The following is a 9349-nucleotide window of genomic DNA, read 5'->3' as shown; positions in this document are numbered from 1 at the left end:
TATCAGTTTGAACCGGGCATTAATTGGACTTGGTGGAATGACAAGTCGAGAGCCATTGGGGATCTGGATGGTGATTTACTGATGCCAATGCTGAGTTCACCTCCATTACTGGGGACTCTCTTTGAAGTCAGGGGAAGTTGGGAAGGGGGAAGGCAAAGGGAAGAGTGGGAATTAGAATGAGAATGGCCTTTGTAGTCCTATCATATCCCTCAAACATTTATTGCTTTTCCCTTCCTTCCTCATTCAGCAAATATTTCATGACCTCTCTGTGCCTGGCATTCTACTGGGCATTTGGGATTTGGAATGAATACAAGAGAATTCCTGGTCTTGAAGGGTCTGTCGTAGGTAATGGCAAATACTGACTGACTCCCATTCCCTTTCTGATGAGGAGTAGCCCTGAGGAAGTGATGCATTGCCCGGTGTTTCTCTAATCTTATGTTTCAAATTTCAGAATTTCTCATTTCACATATTTTTACTTTTATTATTAAAGGCCACTAATTAAATGTATTGGGTTTAATTTTGATGTTATCTATAAGGAATTTCACCTAAATAAATTAACTCATTTGGGAAAAAAATCCCAAGTCAGACAACCTTCCATTCTGCTTATTGTTTTTTTAACAATATGGCTTCTATGTTAATTTCATGAGCTGCATTTTCCCTATGTTGAAATCTGTGGAGGGCACTACAGATTTGATGGGGGAAGCGAATTATTCTGTATCAGTTAGACATCTAGCCAGTCTGAAAACAACCAGTAAGGACGTTTGTTTTTTTCCTATAAAAATATTGACAACCATGCAATCAAAATGTTAAGGTTAAAAAATAAAAATATAAAAAACTCTACTTTGTCCTATCCAATCTTCTCTGAAGGGTGTGGGAAAAAACTTCTGTAACTTTCCAAGAAGTGAAACCAAATGACATTTTAAGAAGTCACATTATACCCATAACCAGTAATATTTAAAGTTTTCAGATCACAGATCAGTCACAATATGAAATAGGGCTCCAATACTTATTTCCTTCAAATGCTTAAGTTACTTTGCTTCACAATCTCCATATTGCTCATTGTATGGCAAAGTTTTTGTTTCGTAAGGATGCTATGGGGCTAGAACATCGAGGGCCCCTCGTGATCCCTGCCTCATGCCCTGCATAGCCACCTCCAGCAATCCACTGCTTCAGGATTGGTCTATGTGACAAAACAATATGGCCAAAGAAATGGTATATCCTTTCCTGGGCCAAATCACAGAAGACATTCCGGCTGCTGCCTCTCAATCTCTCTCTTTGTGTCTTCGATCATTCCCTCCCAGCGACACCAGCTGTTGTGTTGTGAGGACAGTCAGGCAGCCCTGTGAATCATCATGTGGCAAGGTACTGAGGCTTCCTGCCAACAGCCATATGAATGAGCCATCTTGAGGCAGAACCTCCACTGCAGCCTTCAGATGACTGCAGCCTCTGCCAGACAGCTCGATTGCCACCTTGACAGACCCTGAGCCAGAACCATTCGGTTAAGTCATATCCAGATTCCTAACCCACAGGAACTGTGTGAAATAATAAAGGTTTGTTAGTTTGAGCTGCTAAGTTTTGGAGTAACTTGCTGTGTAGCAATAGATAATGAATACAGGGGTCCTTTCAAACCTGAGATTCATTGCTTTTTCTGGTTCTTATGTCACACTCATGATATCTTGTATGTGAAATATTTTTACTGGAAGTCTTGGGAAGTTGTAAGTCTCCTTAGTTCCTTGCATAGCTCACGCAGTAATTAATACATATATTGTATATGCATAAACATAAAGTTAATGTATTTTTTTCTAAATGCTTTTTATTTTTTATTTTTTTAGGGAGAGAGAGGGAGAGCATGCCACTGTGAGCAGTGGAGGAAGGGGGCAGAGGGCAAGGGTAGAGGGACAGGGAGAGAGAGAGTCTTAAACAAGCTCCACACTCAGCATGGAGTTGGATGAGGGTTTGATCCCATGACCCTGAGATCATGACCTGAGGTGAAATCAAGAGTCAGACGTTTAACCTACTGAGCCACCCAGGCACCCTCTAAGTGCTTTTTAAAATTTATTTTTCATTTTAAAAGTAATATACGCTCATTAAAGAAAATGTGGATGAAAAGTTAAAATAAGTTACCCAAAGTTTCAACTACGAGAGAACTATTGTTAACACTTGACCTACCTTTCTTGTTTCTTTCTTTCTTTCTTTCTTTCTTTCTTTCTTTCTTTCTTTCTTTCTTTTCTTTTCTTTTCTTTTCTTTTCTTTTCTTTTTCTTTTGTTTGAAAAGAAGTTGTGGCCATACACTATATGCCATGCTTTCAATAAGCCAAATTCATTTTCTTTAATAACAAAGCCCAATAATGTGCCTTGCTCACTCTTGTCATTCAGCTCCCTGCTTCGAGTGACAGGTTCCCAGGGAAATCAGATGTGACTGTGCCCTGAGTGTTCAGGAGGCCCGTGAGAGTGTCATGGGTTTGGAGCCAGAGCCTGGCAGGGAGTGATTGGTGCCTGGGGGCGCCAGACACATGGAAGATGATTTATACCAACGACCAGTCGTCTCTGCACACATTCTTTTTATTTTCAGTACTAACATGTGTGTAAAGGGCCACTCCCTGCCCAGCAACTCATATTTATATCCACGAACTTCTTAACAGAAATTACACTCCTCTTCAAATAGGGCTGCAGAGAAATGTGAATTTATTAAGATGCTGATGAAGCATAAACAGCAGGGCCTTTTCCAAGACCTTGGGAGGGGTGTTAGCAATATGTTCACATGGTCATGGATTTATAGAAAATTTGCAAAAGTGAGAACCTTTAATCACAATTGCTAAGACTGCCATCTCTTTCTACTCTACTCCTGCCCTTCAGCATGCCTATGCTTTCCTTAATCCAAGGTGGTATCCAGTGGTCACCAGCATATTATTTTCATAAATTTTGTATTCTTTTTTTTTTTTTTGACTGGGCCCCCAAAATTGTACGATTCAGGATGTAAGATATTGGATATACATCTTGGCCTCCAAATTGTAAAAGATACATGTTTAAGACTGCATTTTTTCAATTTGACTGCAATTTTCAATTGCTTTGTACTGTAAACAGAATTTATTTATTATTTATTAATCTTATGTGTGAAGTCAGTGGGAATTTCAGAGCTGGGAGAGTCACAGACTTAGAGGGCCTCAAATGAGCTCAATCTATTCTACATGGTTTTATGTAATTGCTAAGACTGTTTCACTCAAATCCATAGGTGCTCAAGAGTTCCTCCTCTTTGCTGACTCCATCCTTTGACTCTATTCCTTCATTGACTCCCATTCCTTGACTCTATGGATATTTTCACTATGACCTTTCCATCAAGAAAAAAACAGGGCACCTGGGTGGCTCAGTTGGTTAAGCATCTGCCTTCGGCTCAGATCATGCGGTCCTGGGATCGAGTCCTGCATTGGGGTCCCTGCTGGGTCGGGAGTCTGCTTCTCCCTCTCCCTCTGCCCCTGCTCATGCTCTCTTTCTCTCTATCAAATAAATAAATAAAATCTTAAAAAAGAGAGAGAAAATAACCAAATTTAACCTGCTTAATGCAACACCTTTGAACAAAAAATGAATGCAGAATGAATAGTACCAACCAGGTGAGTGATGGACTTTATGAAAGACTGCAAAAGAAAAAAAAAAGAGAGAGAGAGAGAAAGAGAAATAAAAAACCCAACTCTTAAATACAGAGAACAAGCTGGTGGTTGTCAGAGGGAAGGTGGGGGGAGGGATGGGTGGAAGAGGGAAAGGGGAGTAAGAGCACACTTATCCTGATGAGCACGGAGTGATGGATAGAATTGTTGAAAAAAAATGAAAAAGCAAAAGAGGAGGCTGTGCTACTCTGAGTGTGTATTCATTTCGCCTGTTGATTAGAGGAATTTATTCTCCTTTTAATCACCTTTTGAACAAGGTACAGATCAAATCAATACCTGCCATGGCAGCCGTGGAGATTCTTTTCAGATGTCCCTTTAAGAGAACCTGCTGGGGGTGCCTGGCAGAATGACAAGCCCAGCTGCCACATCCTCCATGAGCCCCACTCTTCTGGGCTGCTGGCAGCCATTGACGGAATGAACTCTCCTGAGGTACCAGGGTACCAGCGCTGGTCCTCCCTGCCTGACACAGGATTCTTTTCTCGGGCAACTTTTGCACAGAACCTCCCCATCAGCCTGGCAAGGCTTTCTGAGAACTGCTCCAGGGTCTGAGGCTCTTCCTCTCTGAACTTTCCTTCCTCCTCTACCTTCACAGGTAGCGGACACGATCACAGGTGGACCCTCTCTCTGTCTCTTCCTACCCCTATCTCCCTCTGTCCTGCACAGTCTTCTCCTCAATAAACCTTTGGCATGTCAAATCCTGTCTTAGCACCTGCTTCTCCATGCATCTGAAGTGACACACATGCGCATTGTTAAAAATGACCAAATCCAGAAGGGCTTAGATGAAGTAGCAACAGTTCCCTGCCCCCACCCCGAAGAACCCCTTCCCCCCAGTCTTTCACATGGGAGACACTTTTAACACTTTCTTTTTTCTAGCTCTTTTGACTGTTATTATATCTCTAGAAGAATATATTTGTCACATACTGTTTTTTATGTATTTTGTTGTTTATTATTTGTTATATATTTTATATATTTGTGTTATATATATTTTATGTATACATATATATTTCTAATTCCATCCACTATTGACAGTATCTCTTGACTCTTCACTTTGTGAGCACGTGAACATATAAATGTCCTTATTCTTTCCTTCATCTCATTTCCTTCTTACCACAATCAAATGCGTCATTTTAACTTTCGTTGTCAAGAAAGAAAACATGAATCTTGTTCTACCACCAGACCTGTCTTCCTTTTGCCTGGCCTGTGGATTGATTCCAAAAGCTGTGAAATGATCAACAGTGTGTAATATAACATTTTACTATGTAAAGATTGCTCGCATCTTTTTTACATAGTCTCGTGTGTTTCTTGGAATTTGTAATTGTCTCTTTCACCCCACCCCATTTCCTGCATTGCTGCATTTTTTACAACTTGATATCCCAACTTCTTCAAGATAGTATCAAATCTCTGAATTCTTTCTGGTCATATACATTTTCTTTCCAGACGCATTTTGGAGCCACCAGCTCCAAACTGGACCTTTGTGTTCTTCCTTTGGTGAAAAGTTGTACCCTAGGTCTTCCTTTCATTTTCTCCTGATTGACTGAATTGTTTCTTAAATCCACATTTTTTAGTTTTCTCTCTTATTTTGCTGGAACACATCCTTGAATCACTTCCATAGAAAAGGGGTATGGGTATAAACTTACTGAGTCCTTCCGTGACTTCGAGTAACTTTATCCTACTCTCAAATTTGATTAATAATTTGATTAAATATCAATTTTTTCACTCAATATAATTTTCTCTCAGAACTTTGAAGGTAGAGTCCCATTGTCTTGTAACATTTGGTATTGCTAAAGAGAAGTTTGATGCCAATCTGATTTTTTAAAAAAAGAAGACTGTTTTTATTTCTCTGAAAATTTTTAGATTTTAAAAAACCTTTGATATTCTGATAAGGATTGCATTAAATGTGTAGATTGCTTTGGGTAGTATAGACATTTTAACAATATTTGTGCTTCTAATCCATGAGCATGGAATGTCTTGGTGGGGATGCAAACTGGTATAGCCACCCTGGAAAACAGCATGGAAGTTCCTCAAAAAGTTAAAAATAGAACTATCCTACAGCAATTGTGCTACTAGGTATTTATTTACACAAAGGATAGAAAAATACTAATTAATATGGATACGTGAACCCCAGTGTTTATAGCAGCATGATCTATAATAGTCAAATTACAGAAACAGCCTAAGTGTCCATCCTCTGATGAATGGATATATATATACATACACACACACACATATATATATACACACACACACATATATATGAATATTATTCAGTCATAAAAAAGAATGAAATCTTGCCATTTACAACAATGTGGATAGAGCTAGAGCATATTATACTAAGTGAAATAAGTCCGAGAAAGACACATACTATATAATTTCAGTCATATGTGGAATTTAAGAAAAAACCAAATGAGCATATGGGGAAAAGAAAAGAGAGAGAGGTAAACCACGACATAGACCCTTAACTATAGAGAACAAACTGCTGGTTCCCAAAGGGGAAGTGGGCAGGGACCGGGGGACATGGGGAACGGGGGAAATAGGTGCTGGGGATAAACTAGTGCACGTGTGATGAGCACCAGTTGTTGTATAGAAGTGTTGAATCACTAAATTGACACCTGAAATGAATATTACAGAATACGTTAATGAACTGAAATTTAAATAAAAACCTTAACAAAATCTTTGATATTCTAAAATTTTATCATTCTGTGACTGAGGTTCATTTTTCATTTACTGTGTCTGGCATTACAGCATTTTCTTCTCTCTTTCTTCAGTCTAGAGACTCATGTCTTTCAACCAAGAAATTTTTAAAAAATTTTTTGTGTTTGTTTTCCTTTCATTTTGTCTGTTCTCTCTGGATCGTCTCGTCATTGGACATTAGCCTCTTGGATTTACACTTTACACTTTAGCCTTTCTTTCAGGTTTTCATTCTACCTGTATTTATTTTTTTTCCTCAACAAATTCTTTGACGTTATACTTCATTATGTTTATCAAATTTCTGCTTAAACTACCATATTTTTAATTTCTAAGAACTTTTTATTTTTGAGCAATGGCTTTTTAAAAAAAATCTTATTTAATTCTTAAATTATAACCTTAATTATTTTTTAAATTCTCTCTGAGGTTACTACTTATAGTTAAGATATAATTTTCTAGTAAATGTTCTTAAAATATGCAAATTTGTGTATATTTTATATGGACATTGAGTCTGGACATATCCATGGACATACACTTTCAAGTGCTGGCCTTTGTAAGATCTACCAAGAGACATTATTTTTCCTCCTGGGTAGATGTAAATTTCTTCAGCATGAACTGAATTTTCAAAATATGGCGCCCACATGTTCAGAATATGTACTTCCTCACTGAACTAAACCAGCTGCTGCACTGAGTTAGCCTTAGTGAAAGTTGTTTTTCTCCTTTCAGAAATTTGGGAGGTCCTTTCCTTTTTATTGTATATTTATATTCTGCTTGTCACTTGATGATCTGGGGCCAAGTGGCCAATATTAGAATAATGTTTGACTGGAGACAAATGGGGAGATTAAACAACCAGGACAAAAACTCTTGCAAGGGTTTGGAGACTGATTGATATGGTCCCTCAGAGCTTTCCTGGACATGGAGAGTAGTGGGGGAGGTCATTAACCTGGTAGCTGGCCCTCTCAGCATCTGCCTTTCTTCTAGACAGAAGAGTTGGGTGATCTGACTACATGGTAATTCAGAGATTAAAAGTATATTCAAGTTGACATACTATGCATTAAAATGTTAGCCATGCTTATTTCTGGGTTTCAGCATCTGGGATATAATATTTCCTTGTTAAAAAAGTATATATCTAGGGTACCTGACAGGCTGAGTCGGAAGAGCATGCAACTCTTGATCATGAGTTCAAGCCCCATGTTAGGCATAGAGATGACTTTAAAAAAATAAAATTAAAAAAATAATAAAACATTAAAAAACACATATCTGGAATAATTAAATCCTCTTCCAGACATGCGTCTGCCCTTGTTTCACTGACTTTCCTCGCAGCATGGTCCCCAAATGCCAGTCTTTACTCCTCCTCAACAGAAGAAACTGAGACTGTCTCCTGACCCCAAGCTGGAGGCAACAACCAATCAGCACTTCCTGAAGGGAGAAAAAGAACAGCAAGAAGTGACTGAACATGTTGATGGAGTACAAAATGAAAAGGCAAGCTAGTGAGATTTTGAAAGTAGAGCCAAAGTATAACAAACTCGGCCAAACAATTTTTTTAGAAGAGGTCATACTTGATTGCCAAAATCTAAAATTCTGGGGTAACAACATTTGTCAACCATCCACAAGTGTCTGCTGCTTAGAGAGGAGGAGGAAGAGGTGCTGCCATATTTGACAAGAGTTGAAGTGACAGAATGTGAAGATATTAAATCAGGTTACAGAACAGATTTTTATTTTGATGAAAACCCTTGCTTTGAAAATACAGTTCTGCCCAAAGAACTTCATCTGAATGAGAGTGGTGATCCATTTTCAAAGTCCACTGAAATCAAACGGAAATCTGGAAAGTGGTCAAGGAAATGTTCAAGGCAAACAGAGTCAAGCCAGCAGGAAGAGGCAGCATGAGGAACCAGAGAGCTTCTTCACGGGTTCACTGACCAGAACTCTGATGCAGGTGCATACCAATTAGGAGAGGTCATCAGAGATGATATCTGGTCAAACCCATTAGAGTAGCACGTGGCTCCTGATATGGATGATGAAAGGGAAGGAGAAGAAGATGATAACAAAGAGGAGGGACTGGAGGATACTGATGAAGGAGATGAAGATGAAGGTGAAGATGAAGGTGATGACGAGGAGAAGGAAGGAGAAGCTGACTAATGGAACACTAAAGGTTCTAAGCTTTCTTTTTTAATTTTCTTCAGACCCTCAGAGCAAGTTGCAGCCTTTTTTTTTTTCTTTTTCCTCTTGTGCTCATTTGCCCTGTTTTTTGAAGTCCCTTTTCTGTCCCTTTATACTATGGTTCTCAACTTATTTGGGAAGGGCGGGGGAATACCTTGAGCAAAAAACAGTGGGAAAGAATGTCTACCCATTTTTGTTCTAAATTCACGTTTATCCCCTCCAGTCTCAACAAAACTTTATGGGATCAACACCACTGTGTCTGTGGGAAAAAGAAAAACCGTCTGCTCTCAGCCCTGCTGGAAGCTGGAGGGTGGTAGGCCCCGGTGTAGTATAGTATGTAGTAGTGCATAGACGTCCAGCTTTTTTCCTCCTTTCTCTGTATATTCGGCTAAGACATTACACTGTATTTCTATGTGGATATGGACAGTCAACATTTACCATTTATCAACATATATTACGGACAGCTAGCATTTACCATTTACCAACATGTATCTGACTACTTTCTCTTACTTAAAAAAAAAAAAAAAAAAAGCTTAAAGAAATGGGGTTATAGAAGGTCAGCAAAGGTTGGGTTTGAGATGTACAGCTTCTCCTTTGGCATGCTTAATTGTAATATTTAGTGGAGATCCCTGCAGTTTAAGATGACACTTTTAAAATAAAATTCTCTTCTAATGATGACCTGAGAACTGACACTAAATGGGAAAATCAGCAGAACCTATAGAATCTTATTTGAAATTGACATTCTCTATTGTAATTTTGTTTAGTTTATCTGTAAATTTTTTTATTTCACTGGAAAAGAAAGATGCTCAGTTTTAAACACTTAAAGTGTAGAAATTGCTTTGTTT

The 9349-nt window shown here is 38.6% G+C and overlaps 1 pseudogene across 1 annotated transcript; it reads left to right on the top strand.

Annotated features, from left to right (window-relative positions):
• The first annotated feature begins 7668 nt into the window (after positions 1-7668).
• LOC309859165 (protein SET pseudogene) lies at positions 7669-8483 on the top strand (annotated as a pseudogene). The gene has a single exon. The product of its transcript is annotated as a protein SET pseudogene (transcript).
• The last annotated feature ends 866 nt before the right edge of the window (positions 8484-9349 follow it).

Source organism: Mustela nivalis (genome assembly GCF_964662115.1).
Source record: "Mustela nivalis genome assembly, chromosome: 1".
NCBI classification, from domain to species: domain Eukaryota; kingdom Metazoa; phylum Chordata; class Mammalia; order Carnivora; family Mustelidae; genus Mustela; species Mustela nivalis.
Note: the sequence above shows the minus strand (reverse complement) of the source record. Positions and strands in the feature narration are given on the sequence as shown.